Source organism: Eptatretus burgeri, chromosome 17 (assembly GCF_056783735.1).
Source record: "Eptatretus burgeri isolate ZD-2024b chromosome 17, Ebu_testis_v1, whole genome shotgun sequence".
In the NCBI taxonomy this organism is placed as follows: Eukaryota; Metazoa; Chordata; class Myxini; order Myxiniformes; family Myxinidae; genus Eptatretus; species Eptatretus burgeri.
Window position 1 is genome coordinate 7210210 of NC_140977.1, and position 16635 is coordinate 7226844.

Sequence of the window (16635 nt, forward strand, 5' to 3'; positions counted from 1 at the left end):
ATGATGGTCTATTCATTAGCCATGATGGCGACCTCTTATTTACCCTGAAACACTAATGCGAAATATCGATATGTAGCATGGTTCTTGGAAGTATTATGAAGGCAATTTGTATCATACAGTCTTCAAGTATATAATTCAAATTTAAATATAGGTTTAAAAGAAGTTTAAAGGTGTATAAATACAAAATTCCAGGTTTTACCACCATTTTCCCAGTGTCTATAACACCACCCTATCGAACAGGATACATTAGTTATTCGTGCCTGTTGTTTGTGTCCATTATGACGTCCTTAATTACAGTAAGTTTCCTGTTTGGAATGATTTTCAATTTTGTTTTACGACCAGGCAGACAGAGTAAAAATATTTTCTTTCTCTTCTCTGCACATGTACGTTCGGGATGAATTCAGAGAGAAGTACTGTAAAAACGAAAGACTTGTCCTCCTATTCATGTGCCAATTTGTGATCAAAATATAACTTTAAATTTAAATAAGCTCTTCCTCGATCATAAAATTGTTCATAGTGAATAAGTAGATGAGGTTGTGATGGTAATATTGCTCATAATGAATGAGTAGACGAGGTTTTTATGGGAACACTGTTCATAATGAATGAGTAGACGAGGTTTTTATGGGAACACTGTTCATAATGAATGAGAAGATGAGGTTATGATGGTAATATTGTTCATAATGAATGAGAAGACGAGGTTGTGACGGTAATATTGCTCATAATGAATGAGCAGACGAGGTTTTGATGGGAACACTGTTCATAATGAATGAGTAGATGATGTTTTGATGGGAACACTGTTCATAATAATGAGTAGACGAGTTTGTGATGGGAACACTGTTCATAATGAATGAGTAGACGAGGTTCTGTCGGTAATATTGTTCATAATGAATGAGTAGACGAGGTTCTGATGGTAATATTGTTCATAATGAATGAGTAGATGAGGTTGTGATGGTAATATTGCTCATAATGAATGAATAGACGAGGTTTTGATGGGAACACTGTTCATAATGAATGAGTAGACGAGGTTTTTATGGGAACACTGTTCATAATGAATGAGAAGATGAGGTTATGATGGTAATATTGTTCATAATGAATGAGAAGACGAGGTTGTGACGGTAATATTGCTCATAATGAATGAGTAGACGAGGTTTTGATGGGAACACTGTTCATAATGAATGAGTGGATGAGGTTGTGATGGGAACACTGTTCATAATAATCAGTAGACGAGTTTGTGATGGCAACACTTCATAATGAATGAGTCAACGAGGTTCTGCCGGTAATATTGTTCATAATGAATAAGTAGATGATGTTGTGATGGTAATATTGCTCATAATGAATGAATAGACGAGGTTTTGATGGGAACACTGTTCATAATGAATGAGTAGACGAGGTTTTTATGGGAACACTGTTCATAATGAATGAGAAGATGAGGTTGTGATGGTAATATTGTTCATAATGAATGAGAAGACGAGGTTGTGACGGTAATATTGCTCATAATGAATGAGCAGACGAGGTTGTGACGGTAATATTGCTCATAATGCATGAGTAGACGAGGTTTTGATGGGAACACTGTTCATAATGAATGAGTAGATGATGTTTTGATGGGAACACTGTTCATAATGAATGAGTGGATGAGGTTTTGATGGGAACACTGTTCATAATAATGAGTAGACGAGTTTGTGATGGCAACACTGTTCATAATGAATGAGTAGACGAGGTTCTGTCGGTAATATTGTTCATAATGAATGAGTAGACGAGGTTCTGATGGTAATATTGTTCATAATGAATGAGTAGATGAGGTTGTGATGGTAATATTGCTCATAATGAATGAATAGACGAGGTTTTGATGGGAACACTGTTCATAATGAATGAGTAGACGAGGTTTTTATGGGAACACTGTTCATAATGAATGAGAAGATGAGGTTGTGATGGTAATATTGTTCATAATGAATGAGAAGACGAGGTTGTGACGGTAATATTGCTCATAATGAATGAGTAGACGAGGTTTTGATGGGAACACTGTTCATAATGAATGAGTGGATGAGGTTGTGATGGGAACACTGTTCATAATAATCAGTAGACGAGTTTGTGATGGCAACACTGTTCATAATGAATGAGTCAACGAGGTTCTGCCGGTAATATTGTTCATAATGAATAAGTAGATGATGTTGTGATGGTAATATTGCTCATAATGAATGAATAGACGAGGTTTTGATGGGAACACTGTTCATAATGAATGAGTAGACGAGGTTTTTATGGGAACACTGTTCATAATGAATGAGAAGATGAGGTTGTGATGGTAATATTGTTCATAATGAATGAGAAGACGAGGTTGTGACGGTAATATTGCTCATAATGAATGAGTAGACGAGGTTTTGATGGGAACACTGTTCATAATGAATGAGTAGATGATGTTTTGATGGGAACACTGTTCATAATGAATGAGTGGATGAGGTTTTGATGGGAACACTGCTCATAATAATGAGTAGACGAGTTTGTGATGGCAACACTGTTCATAATGAATGAGTCAACGAGGTTCTGCCGGTAATATTGTTCATAATGAATGAGTAGATGAGGTTGTCATGGTAATATTATTCAGAATGAATGAATAGACGAGGTTTTGATGGGAACACTCTTTATAATGAATTAATAGACGAGGTTCTAACAGTAATAGTGTTCATAATGAATGAGTAGACAAGGTTCTGACAGTGATATTGATCATAATGAATGAGTAGACGAGGTTCTGACAGTAATAGTGTTTATAATGAATGAGTAGACAAGGTTCTGCCGGTAATATTGTTCATAATGAATGAGTAGACGAGGTTGTCATGGTAATATTGTTGATAATGAATGAATAGACGAGGTTGTGATGGGAACACTCTTCATAATGAATGAATAGACGAGGTTCTGACAGTGATATTGTTCATAATAAATGGACGAGGTTCTAACAGTGATATTGTTCATAATGAATGAGCAGACGAGGTTCTAACAATAATATTGTTCATAATGAATGAGTAGACGAGGTTCTAACAATAATATTGTTCATAATGAATGAGCAGACGAGGTTCTAACAGTGATATTGTTCATAATGAATGAATAGACGAGGTTCTCACGGTACTATTGTTCATAATGAATGAGGAGACGAGGTTCTAACAGTAATATTTTTCATAATTAATGAATAGACGAGGTTTTGATGGGAACACTGTTCATAATGAATGGATGAGGTTCTGACAGTAATATTGTTCATAATGAATGAGTAGACGAGGTTCTGACAGTAATATTGTTCATAATGAATGAATAGACGAGGTTCTAACTAATATTGTTCATAATGAATGAGTAGACAAGGTTCTAACAGTAATATTGTTCATAATGAATGAATAGATGAGGTTCTGATGGTAATATTGTTCATAATGAATCAATAGATGAGGTTCTGATGGTAATATTGTTCATAATGAATGAGTAGACGAGGTTCTGACAGTAATATTGTTCATAATGAATGAGTGGAGGAGGTTATGATGGTCAGATTGTTCATAATGAATGAGTAGATGAGGTTCTGACAGTAATATTGTTCATAATGAATGAATAGATGAGGTTCTGATGGAAATTTTGTTCATAATGAATGAGTAGACAAGGTTCTAACATTAATATTGTTCATAATGAAAAAGTAGATGAGGTTCTGATGGTAATATTGTTCATAATGAATGACTAGATGAGGTTCTGACAGTGATATTGTTCATAATGAATGAGTAGAGGAGGTTCTGATGGTAATATTGTTCATAATGAATGAATAGATGAGGTTCTGATGGTAATATTGTTCATAATGAACGAGTAGATGAGGTCTGACAGTGATATTGTTCATAATGAATGAGTAGAGGAGGTTCTGATGGTAATATTGTTAATAATGAATGAATAGACGAGGTTCTAACAGTAATATTGTTCATAATGAATCAATAGATGAGGTTCTGACAGTAATATTGTTCATAATGAAAGAGTAGACGAGGTTCTAACAGTAATATTGTTCATAATGAATGAGGAGATGAGGTTCTGACAGTGATATTGTTCATAATGAATGAGTAGAGGAGGTTCTGATGGTAATATTGTTCATAATGAATGAGTAGATGAGGTTCTGACAGTGATATTGTTCATAATGAATGAGTAGAGGAGGTTCTGATGGTAATATTGTTCATAATGAATGAATAGATGAGGTTCTGATGGTAATATTGTTCATAATGAATGAGGAGACGAGGTTCTGACAGTGATATTGTTCATAATGAATGAGTAGAGGAGGTTCTGATGGTAATATTGTTAATAATGAATGAATAGACGAGGTTCTAACAGTAATATTGTTCATAATGAATCAATAGATGAGGTTCTGACAGTAATATTGTTCATAATGAAAGAGTAGACGAGGTTCTAACAGTAATATTGTTCATAATGAATGATTAGACGAGGTTCTGAGGGTGATATTGTTCATAATGAATAAATAGACAAGGTTCTGATGGTAATATTGTTCATAATGAATGAATAGACGAGGTTCTGACTAATATTGTTCATAATGAATGAGTAGACGAGGTTCTGACGGTCATATTGTTCATAATGAATGAGTAGACGAGGTTCTGATGGTAATATTGTTCATAATGAATGAGTAGATGAGGTTGTGATGGTAATATTGCTCATAATGAATGAATAGACGAGGTTTTGATGGGAACACTGTTCATAATGAATGAGTAGACGAGGTTTTTATGGGAACACTGTTCATAATGAATGAATGGATGAGGTTCTGACAGTAATATTGTTCATAATGAATGAGTAGACGAGGTTCTGACAGTAATATTGTTCATAATGAATGAATAGACGAGGTTCTAACTAATATTGTTCATAATGAATGAGTAGACAAGGTTCTAACAGTAATATTGTTCATAATGAATGAATAGATGAGGTTCTGATGGTAATATTGTTCATAATGAATCAATAGATGAGGTTCTGATGGTAATATTGTTCATAATGAATGAGTAGACGAGGTTCTGACAGTAATATTGTTCATAATGAATGAGTGGAGGAGGTTATGATGGTCAGATTGTTCATAATGAATGAGTAGATGAGGTTCTGACAGTAATATTGTTCATAATGAATGAATAGATGAGGTTCTGATGGAAATTTTGTTCATAATGAATGAGTAGACAAGGTTCTAACATTAATATTGTTCATAATGAAAAAGTAGATGAGGTTCTGATGGTAATATTGTTCATAATGAATGACTAGATGAGGTTCTGACAGTGATATTGTTCATAATGAATGAGTAGAGGAGGTTCTGATGGTAATATTGTTCATAATGAATGAATAGATGAGGTTCTGATGGTAATATTGTTCATAATGAACGAGTAGATGAGGTCTGACAGTGATATTGTTCATAATGAATGAGTAGAGGAGGTTCTGATGGTAATATTGTTAATAATGAATGAATAGACGAGGTTCTAACAGTAATATTGTTCATAATGAATCAATAGATGAGGTTCTGACAGTAATATTGTTCATAATGAAAGAGTAGACGAGGTTCTAACAGTAATATTGTTCATAATGAATGATTAGACGAGGTTCTGAGGGTGATATTGTTCATAATGAATAAATAGACGAGGTTCTGATGGTAATATTGTTCATAATGAATGAATAGACGAGGTTCTGACTAATATTGTTCATAATGAATGAGTAGACGAGGTTCTGACGGTCATATTGTTCATAATGAATGAGTAGTCGAGGTTTTAACAGTGATATTGTTCATAATGAATGAATAGAGGAGGTTCTGATGGTAATATTGTTCATAATGAATGAATAGACGAGGTTCTGACAGTAATATTGTAAATAATGAATGAGGAGATGAGGTTCTGACAGTGATATTGTTCATAATGAATGAGTAGAGGAGGTTCTGATGGTAATATTGTTCATAATGAATGAGTAGATGAGGTTCTGACAGTGATATTGTTCATAATGAGTAGAGGAGGTTCTGATGGTAATATTGTTCATAATGAATGAATAGATGAGGTTCTGATGGTAATATTGTTCATAATGAATGAGGAGACGAGGTTCTGACAGTGATATTGTTCATAATGAATGAGTAGAGGAGGTTCTGATGGTAATATTGTTCATAATGAATGAATAGACGAGGTTCTGACAGTAATATTGTTAATAATGAATGAGTAGAGGAGGTTCTGATGGTAATATTGTTAATAATGAATGAATAGACGAGGTTCTAACAGTAATATTGTTCATAATGAATCAATAGATGAGGTTCTGACAGTAATATTGTTCATAATGAAAGAGTAGACGAGGTTCTAACAGTAATATTGTTCATAATGAATGATTAGACGAGGTTCTGAGGGTGATATTGTTCATAATGAATAAATAGACAAGGTTCTGATGGTAATATTGTTCATAATGAATGAATAGACGAGGTTCTGACTAATATTGTTCATAATGAATGAGTAGACGAGGTTCTGACGGTCATATTGTTCATAATGAATGAGTAGACGAGGTTTTAACAGTGATATTGTTCATAATGAATGAATAGAGGAGGTTCTGATGGTAATATTGTTCATAATGAATGAATAGACGAGGTTCTGACAGTAATATTGTAAATAATGAATGAGGAGATGAGGTTCTGACAGTGATATTGTTCATAATGAATGAGTAGAGGAGGTTCTGATGGTAATATTGTTCATAATGAATGAGTAGATGAGGTTCTGACAGTGATATTGTTCATAATGAATGAGTAGAGGAGGTTCTGATGGTAATATTGTTCATAATGAATGAATAGATGAGGTTCTGACGGTAATATTGTTCATAATGGATGAGGTTCTGACAGTGATATTGTTCATAATGAATGAATAGACGAGGTTCTGACAGTAATATTGTTCATAATGAATGAGTGGATGAGGTTCTGACAGTGATATTGTTCATAATGAATGAATAGACGAGGTTCTAACAGTAATATTGTTCATAATGAATGAGTAGACAAGGTTCTGACAGTGATATTTTTCATAATGAATAAATAGACGAGGTTCTGACAGTAATATTGTTCATAATGAATGAATAGAGGAGGTTCTGATGGTAATATTGTTCATAATGAATGAATAGACGAGGTTCTGACGGTAATATTGTTCATAATGAATGAGTAGATGAGGTTCTGACAGTGATATTGTTCATAATGAATGAATAGGCGAGGTTCTGAGGGTGATAATGTTCATAATGAATAAATAGACGAGGTTCTGACGGTAATATTGTTCATAATGAATGAGGAGACGAAGTTCTGACGGTCATATTGTTTAAAATGAATGAGGCGACGAGGTTCTGAGGGTGATATTGTTCATAATGAATGAATGAATGGATGAGGTTCTGACTGTCATATTTTTCATAATGAATGTGTTTACGATATTCTAACAGTAATATTCTTCATTAATCAGAGTAGACGAGGTTCTGACGGTCATATTGTCCATAATGAATGAGTAGACGAGGTTCTGAGGGTGATATTGTTCATGATTAATAAATAGACGAGGTTCTGACAGTGATATTGTCCATAATGAATGAGTCGAGGAGGTTCTGATGGTAATATTGTTCATATTGAATGAGTAGACGAGGTTCCGATGGTAATATTGTTCATAATGAATGAGTAGAGGAGGTTCTGACGGTGATATTGTTCATAATTAATGAGTAGACGAGGTTCTGACTAATATTGTTCATAATGAATGAATAGACGAGGTTCTGACGGTAATATTGTTCATAATGAATAAGTAGACGAGGTTCTCACAGTAATATTGTTCATAATGAATTAGTCGACGAGGTTCTGACGGTCATATTGTTCATAATGAATGAATAGACGAGGTTTTGATGGGAACACTGTTCATAATGAATGAATGGATGAGGTTCTGACAGTAATATTGTTCATAATGAATGAATGGATGAGGTTCTGACAGTGATATTGTTCATAATGAATGAATAGACGAGGTTCTAACAGTAATATTGTTCATAATGAATGAGTAGACAAGGTTCTGACAGTGATATTTTTCATAATGAATAAATAGACGAGGTTCTGACAGTAATATTGTTCATAATGAATGAATAGAGGAGGTTCTGATGGTAATATTGTTCATAATGAATGAATACACGAGGTTCTGACGGTAATATTGTTCATAATGAATGAGTAGATGAGGTTCTGACAGTGATATTGTTCATAATGAATGAGTGGAGGAGGTTCTGATGGTAATAATGTTCATAATGAATGAGTAGACGAGGTTCTAACAGTAATATTGTTCATAATGAATGAATAGGCGAGGTTCTGAGGGTGATAATGTTCATAATGAATAAATAGACGAGGTTCTGACGGTAATATTGTTCATAATGAATGAGGAGACGAGGTTCTGACGGTCATATTGTTTAAAATGAATGAGGCGACGAGGTTCTGAGGGTGATATTGTTCATAATGAATGAATGGATGAGGTTCTGACTGTCATATTTTTCATAATGAATGAGTTTACGATGTTCTAACAGTAATATTGTTCATAATCAATGAGTAGACGAGGTTCTGACGGTCATATTGTTCATCATGAATGAGTAGACGAGGTTCTGATGGTAATATTGTTGCGAATTCGCGCCCGCCGGCGTGCGATCGGCCACGTAACTCGAATCGCGACCGCGTCGCCCACCGGACAGACAATTCAGTCGTGACCCTCCGGGAACTCCCGCCCGGAGCCAGTCACGGGTGGGGGCTTAACCTCACCACAACTCGGTCCGCATTCGACCCGCGCGAAATCGGGTCCGATCGCCGAATGGTCGATTTACGTAAGTACTCGCGCGAGTATCGTACCGAGGAGTTGTACCACTCCACAGGTCGACTCCGGACACGAACCGCTTAAGCGGCTCGTTCTGTGCTGCAGAGATAACAGAGTGGAGTTATTGTCGACCTCGACGGTTCGGATTATTTACCGGGCGTTTTAAACCCACTATCAATCCCTTACGTGATGCAAGATGGAGATTCAATAAAAGGAAGGAGACGAAGCAAAGCAGGAAACAGTTCAACAAGCAAGCACTTTATTGACACACACACAGACAAGCACGTATTCACAGTCAAGACATGATGCAACAAAAGCAAAAGCAATACGACCGAATAAAAGGGCAATTATTTACAACACTTAAACAGTTCTACTTGTCGGGACTCGGCGCCACATCACTCATTCAAAAAGCAAAGGAAAGAAAGCCACCCTCACAGACAAGGAGGCAGACAGGTCCGTGGACCAAATGCGCGTGGAACCTGGAGGAGCGGCCAGGTCCATGAGACCGAGAAGGTCTTACCCACGTCCTCGTGACGCGATGGCGGGCAAGCCGCAAGGTCCGCGCCGCTGCGTCCCGACTCCGTGCCCCTGGCGTGGTCGGCGAGCCCTCTCCGGCATGCTCCGCGCAAGCAGTTTGGTTGGCACCACGTTTAGGGTGGGGGAGGAACGGGGCCCCCCGGCACGATCTCAGCGCGGATGGGGGGGGGAAATTGCTGATGCTCAGGGTCGGGAGAGGGGAATGGCTGGCTGGCTTGGATCCTGCGACGAGACTGCACCAACGACGAGACGAGCGACCCCCACACCGCAACCTCGATGCCGACCGCCGTCTTCACTCGACCTGAACTCGAACTCTTCACTCGACCCGACCAGCCGCGCGAGTCGCCTTGCACTCGCGTCTTTATAGACTGGAGGAGGAGCCTATATGCAAATTTCAGGATCAAAACGCGAGTGGAGGCGGGGCCACGCCACCCTCTGTTCAGCCATTGGCGTGGCAAAAAGGGGCGTGAGCCTCTTTTGATCCAAATTCTCTCTCGTAAAGAATCCACGTTCATCGCGCTTGGAGGCAGGGCCATACCGCCTGACGATCGCCCATTGGACGGAGAAAAAGGGGGCGTGAAGCCTTTTTGATCCAAATTTCTCCCTGAGAGGAACGCATTCGTACCCACGGCTTGATGCGTTCGGCATCAATTACCGAACGGGCCCTGGACAGCACGACGTTTGGTGTTGACTGGTGGTGTGGTCAATGGTTGTAGAAGGAGATAGGCGAAGGTGGTGGGGGGTTTGCTGTGGTGGTTTGGTGGTTGGCGGGCGTCATTTGGGAATGGCGGTGAAGCGATGTTTGTGGAATGGAGTTGTGAAGGTAAAGGGAGTGGCTGTTTGCATTGTTGGCGGCTTAATGGTCAAAAATAACAATAGAGAAAGAAAAATGGCTCACTCAAAGCATCGCAGCCCGGATGAATCACACATATTCCCTCTATACAATGGGTTTGGGCTAACTACACATGAACTTACCGATATATCTCACCTGAGGACCCTTTATGGTGTAATGCGAATTTCCACAACCGTAACAATATTGCGCATAATGAATAAATAGACGAGGTTCTAACGGTGATATTGTTCATAATGAATGAGTAGATGAGGTTCTGATGGTAATGTTGTTCATAATGAATGAGTAGACGAGGTTCTGATGGTAATATTGTTCATAATGAATAGACGAGGTTCTGATGGTAATATTTTTCATAATGAATAAATAGACGAGGTTCTAACAGTAATATTGTTCATAATGAATGAGTAGGCGAGGTTCTGATGGTAATATTGTTCATAATGAATAATGAATGAATAGACGAGGTTCTGATGGTAATATTGTTCATAATGAATAAATAGACGAGGTTCTAACAGTAATATTGTTCATAATGAATGAGTAGACAAGGTTCTGATGGTAATATTGTTCATAATGAATGAATAGACGAGGTTCTAACAGTGATATTGTTCATAATGAATGAGTAGACAAGGTTCTGATGGTAATATTGTTCATAATGAATGAATAGACGAGGTTCTAACAGTAATATTGTTCATAATGAATGAGTAGACAAGGTTCTGATGGTAATATTGTTCATAATGAATGAATAGACGAGGTTCTAACAGTAATATTGTTCATAATGAATGAATAGACGAGGTTCTGATGGTAATATTGTTCATAATGAATAAATAGACGAGGTTCTAACAGTAATATTGTTCATAATGAATGAGTAGACAAGGTTCTGATGGTAATATTGTTCATAATGAATGAATAGACGAGGTTCTAACAGTAATATTGTTCATAATGAATGAGTAGATGAGGTTCTGATGGTAATATTGTTCATAATGAATAAATAGACGAGGTTTTGACAGTAATATTGTTCATAATGAATAAATAGACGAGGTTCTGATGGGAACACTGTTTCTCTATCTATAATTCCAGCAATGTGTGTGTGTCTGTCTATTTGCGACCGCCGTTTCTCGACGACCGCCAGTCCGATCTGATTGAAGCATGCCAGGAATATTGCTGGGCCCCGCAGATGTGCCTTGTTGAGGTTTGATGTCAATCGGACGAGCGGTTCCCAAGTTACGGCCATTTTACTGCTTTTTCAATGTTGAACAGGTGTATATATGGCAGCTGAAGGTGTTGTTCCACCTTCTCACCTTATCATGCCAATTTTTTCCCAATTTATTAATAACCGGACGATCACCGGTCCGATCGGATTGAAACTTGCCAGGAATATTGCAAGGGACCCGCGGATGTGCCTTTTCGAGGTTTGATATCAATCGGACGAGCGGTTCCCAAGTTCTGGCCATTTATCTGTTGACCAATGACAAGACGGTGCAATGACGTCACGAATGACGTCACAATGAATGTTTGTTTATTTATTTATTTGCACGATTGACGGTCCGATCTGATTGAAACTTGCCAGGAATATTGCTGGAGACCCGCGGATGTGCCTTTTCAAGGTTTGATATTAATCGGACAAGTGGTTCCCAAGTTACGTCCATTTATCTGTCGACCAATGACAAGACACGGTGCTATGACATCACGAATGATGTCACAATTAATGTTTATTTATTTATTTTTTGCACGATTGACGGTCCGATCTGATTGAAACTTGACAGGAATATTGCTGGGGACCCGCGGATGTGCCTTTTCGAGGTTTGATATTAATCGGACGAGCAGTTCCCAAGTTACGGCCATTTATCTGTCGACCAATATCTGCGGGAGAGGGGGGGATGAGAGTGGGGGCGAGAGAGGAGGGGGAGAGAGGAAGGGCGAGACTAGGGGGGATAGACGGGAGCAAGGGAGGAGGGGAGAGAGAGGGGCGAGAAAGGGGGTGTGAGAGTGGGGGGGCGAGAGAGGGGGGATGAGAGTGGGGGGCGAGAGAGGGGCGAGAGAGGGCTGCACATACTGGCACTCAGCTACGGGCATGCACCTACGGGCCCGCCCCTACGGGCCCGTACTAGTAATGAATGAATAGACGAGGTTCTGACAGTGATATTGTTCATAATGAATGAATAGACGAGGTTCTGATGATAATATTGTTCATAATGAATAAATAGACGAGGTTCTAACAGTAATATTGTTCATAATGAATGAGTAGACGAGGTTCTGATGGGAACACTGTTCATAATGAATGAATAGACAAGGTTCTAACAGTGATATTGTTCATAATGAATGAATAGACGAGGTTCTGATGATAATATTGTTCATAATGAATAAATAGACGAGGTTCTAACAGTAATATTGTTCATAATGAATGAGTAGACGAGGTTCTGATGGGAACACTGTTCATAATGAATGAATAGACAAGGTTCTAACAGTAATATTGTTCATAATGAATGAATAGACGAGGTTCTGATGATAATATTGTTCATAATGAATAAATAGACGAGGTTCTAACAGTAATATTGTTCATAATGAATGAGTAGACGAGGTTCTGATGGGAACACTGTTCATAATGAATGAATAGACAAGGTTCTAACAGTGATATTGTTCATAATGAATGAATAGACGAGGTTCTGATGATAATATTGTTCATAATGAATAAATAGACGAGGTTCTAACAGTAATATTGTTCATAATGAATGAGTAGACGAGGTTCTGATGGGAACACTGTTCATAATGAATGAATAGACAAGGTTCTAACAGTAATATTGTTCATAATGAATGAATAGACGAGGTTCTGATGATAATATTGTTCATAATGAATAAATAGACGAGGTTCTAACAGTAATATTGTTCATAATGAATGAGTAGACAAGGTTCTAACAGTAATATTGTTCATAATGAATGAATAGACGAGGTTCTGATGATAATATTGTTCATAATGAATAAATAGACGAGGTTCTAACAGTAATATTGTTCATAATGAATGAGTAGACGAGGTTCTGATGGGAACACTGTTCATAATGAATGAATAGACAAGGTTCTAACAGTAATATTGTTCATAATGAATGAATAGACGAGGTTCTGATGATAATATTGTTCATAATGAATAAATAGACGAGGTTCTAACAGTAATATTGTTCATAATGAATGAGTAGACGAGGTTCTGATGGGAACACTGTTCATAATGAATGAATAGACAAGGTTCTAACAGTAATATTGTTCATAATGAATCAATAGACGAGGTTCTGAGGGTTGATCACCGATTTTCTTTCTCCAGGGAGAATGCAGTCCTGTTCATCAGCTCAACGTGAAGGTAAATCACGTGATGGAAACACCTTTTCAGAAGGGACACCTCGTCAAGCAATCACTTGCTGCTGTAGCTACACCTGTAAGTACGACTTTGCTTGTTCTTTTCCAGGTGTTTACCTGCACTGTTTGTTGAGATCCGGTCATACTCGCCATCGATGTGTCTGGGAAAGAGATCATGGGATGATCAATCTCTTTCCCATATAAGGTAATAGGGGGTGGGGAATTGCACATCTCCGGCTTCTCACCGACTCCCTTCGAGGGTCGGCATGAGGATACACCTGTTCATGACACTGGGAGTTCCACATTTGCAGAATGCTCGGAGGGATGTTATTAATGGTTCCTCGTTTGAAACCACAAACACACAGCCGACTCGGCACATGGAGGTCCGTGTGATCCTCAGGGACACACCCTGTGCTCTCCGGCAAATCAAGGGACGCCCGGAGGGACTACACAACCCTCGTCGAACAGAGGAGGGGCACCGTCGGTCGATCGGGTGCTCCATTGGTGTTTATAGACCACCGATTGCCCAGACAGTACTCGAGCCCATTATATATGGGTGACGGGAAAGGTGCCGTTAAGACCCAAAATTTGTGCCCCGATGCTCCGTGGGTGTCCACACGCCGCGTGAGGGGTCTCTGAAAGTCCACACACGTGCGGATCATGATGATTGGCAAGCCCCCCTCGTGAATAATTTAGCGGTTCCCCCCCTCCACTCCTCCTCCTCCTCCTCCACTTTGTACATCCCAGTCCTATTCCAAAGCGCACTCTGTGGGGGGGGGGGGTCTGTCTCTGGGACATATGTCACGAACTCCCACCGAGGGTGGACTCATAACATCCGGACACCGGGTTCGGATCTACGTCATTGTCAAACCTCCTTTAAAACCTTTAATCTCTCCGTGCATTTGTTCTTGGCTCTTGCCCTTGATTCGATTCGTTTTCACCGAGGATGCAGGTATTGCTTAAAGCGTGGACCCGGTGGTGACGCCATCACCACGAAACACCTCGGCACTGCCTTCTTACCGGACGAGCAGCGCAAGGACACGTCCATGGTCACCCAGATCGGCTTGAGATGTTGTCGACCAAGCCATTCCGACTTGGCCGCCGATTACCAGATTTATCAGGATCCACGTCACACCTCAGCTTCTCCTACAGGTACACTTGAGAGGTCCTCGAGTGCAAATGCACGCTCGAGGGATCTGCGAGCTGTCCGGGGTCCTGACAACCGTGACCCTTGCACAACATTCTTCGCCGCACCTCCTCTTCAAATACAACGAGCTGGTGACGTGGGCCCCATGTGACCTATTCGAAGTTAAACGACACCTTTCGGCCCATATATATCTATATATTACGTACACATGTGGAGTATTTTTAGACTTCCGGTCCCCCCCCCCCCACTCCACATTCTGCCATTGTGTTCCAACCATTTTCTCCTGTCCCCTTGTTCATCCCTCCTCTCAAACCTCATTTATCTGGACACTCACCTACCCTCTTTCATCCTTCCTATGATCGTCCCTCAACCTTTTCTCAATTTTCATTTTCCTCGTTCACCCATTACACAATGCGTACGTAATAAAAAGACAAGCCCACATTGTAGGTTAGAGCGTGACTCGCTGCAGAAGGAATTCCGGTTTTTAAAATATATTTTGTCAGGAATTATACTGCTCTCCCTAGTAGGTGAGGTTGAGCATGTGGGTGGTGTGCACTGAACACGTACAGAGGAGAAGAGGGAGGAGGAGATGATTTTCATTAAAAATAATAATAATAATAATAAAAGGCAAAACACTGTGGGACTTGGAACCAGCTCACGGGTCCAAGAAGAGCAACTCAAAGGCCAAGGTGTCCTGCCTGACACTGAACTCCCGACTGGCCGTTTCCATGACGTTGGCTCGTGAGCATATTGGACAAATCAATTATCGTCCCCTGGGGCTCATCAGCATTTGTGCCCCCAGGGCGACCAAGCATCCCTAAGTCTCACACCGAACCTTTGGATTATTATTGTTTTTACAACAGTGACTAATCTGTATACCTGTATGTGTTAACCGACAAAGGTTCGATAAGGTAACACGAAGTAAATGTGGCTCCCCCCCCTCCCCAAAACCCCCAGCGAAGACTGTATTGGTCAGTGGTGATGTCATCGGCGCTCGAAACTAAAGAACTGATGCGGGAGGTCGGGCCCCAAATTGAGGTGTTTAAGAGACCTGCACGGCCAGCTCGTGGGAATCGAACGTGGTTTCAGGTAGAAATGACGATGGAAGGAACGCCGACGTTAAATGTCTTTCCATGGATTGTTACAAGCGATCTGCCCCCTCGTGCCCCTCGGTGGGGCTGCCATTTTTGCGTCATGCCAGAACAAGAGAGGCAGTGACCGAAAGAGCACCACGGGATGTGCTGCATGAAGATAACTCCAAACAAGGACCCCACGGTCTAGAAGGTCCACCACAGATGATCTCCCACCGAGAAACCTCGTGCTGTTTTATCCCTGACAAAGGTTGACCTCCGAGGAGGAAATTCGTTAACGGACAAGGGTGAAACACATTAATGCTGCAGACATAGTGGACAAAAAAACATGGAAACGCTGGGTAAATGAGGGACGCCAGGTGTATTGAAAGCAACGGCTTCCACACAGGTGGGGCACATGCGTTAATTAAGCAAATAACTTCCCATGCATGCTTTGCGTCATGTATGAAAATTTCGCACAGGCCTGGTTGCCGATTAATTATGGCTGCAAGAGGAGACCTCGGTGACTTTGAAAGAGGGGTGATTGTTTGGGGAACGTTTGGCAGGAGCTTCAGTAAAGAAAGACAGCTCAACTTGCTGATGTTTCACGAGCAACGGTGTGCCAGGTGTCGAAGGTGATGTCGGCATGGAACTCCGAGGGAAAGGTATCATCAGCGAAGGGCAACAGTGGGCGGAAGCGCATACTCCAGGATCGTGATATCCGTGCATTGATTTGAAGTGAAAGACAAAGCGGGCGAACGGCCACAGATCAATTGACCGTAAATTTCAACTTGGAGTTTCATCAAAAACGGTTCGCCGAGAATTCCACAGAGCGGGATGCTGCAGCCGGGTCACGACGCGCTAACCGCT

At 40.0% G+C, this 16635-nt stretch overlaps 1 protein-coding gene across 1 annotated transcript in view; it reads left to right on the forward strand.

Moving 5' to 3' along the window:
• Positions 1-16635, forward strand: part of GUCY2F (guanylate cyclase 2F, retinal) — a 59646-nt gene that overhangs the window by 2452 nt on the left and 40559 nt on the right. The window contains exons 2-3 of the mRNA XM_085863406.1: positions 13517-13552; positions 13658-13753. The gene's annotated coding sequence lies outside the window, so the exon portion shown is untranslated. The remainder of the gene's footprint in view (positions 1-13516; positions 13553-13657; positions 13754-16635) is intronic.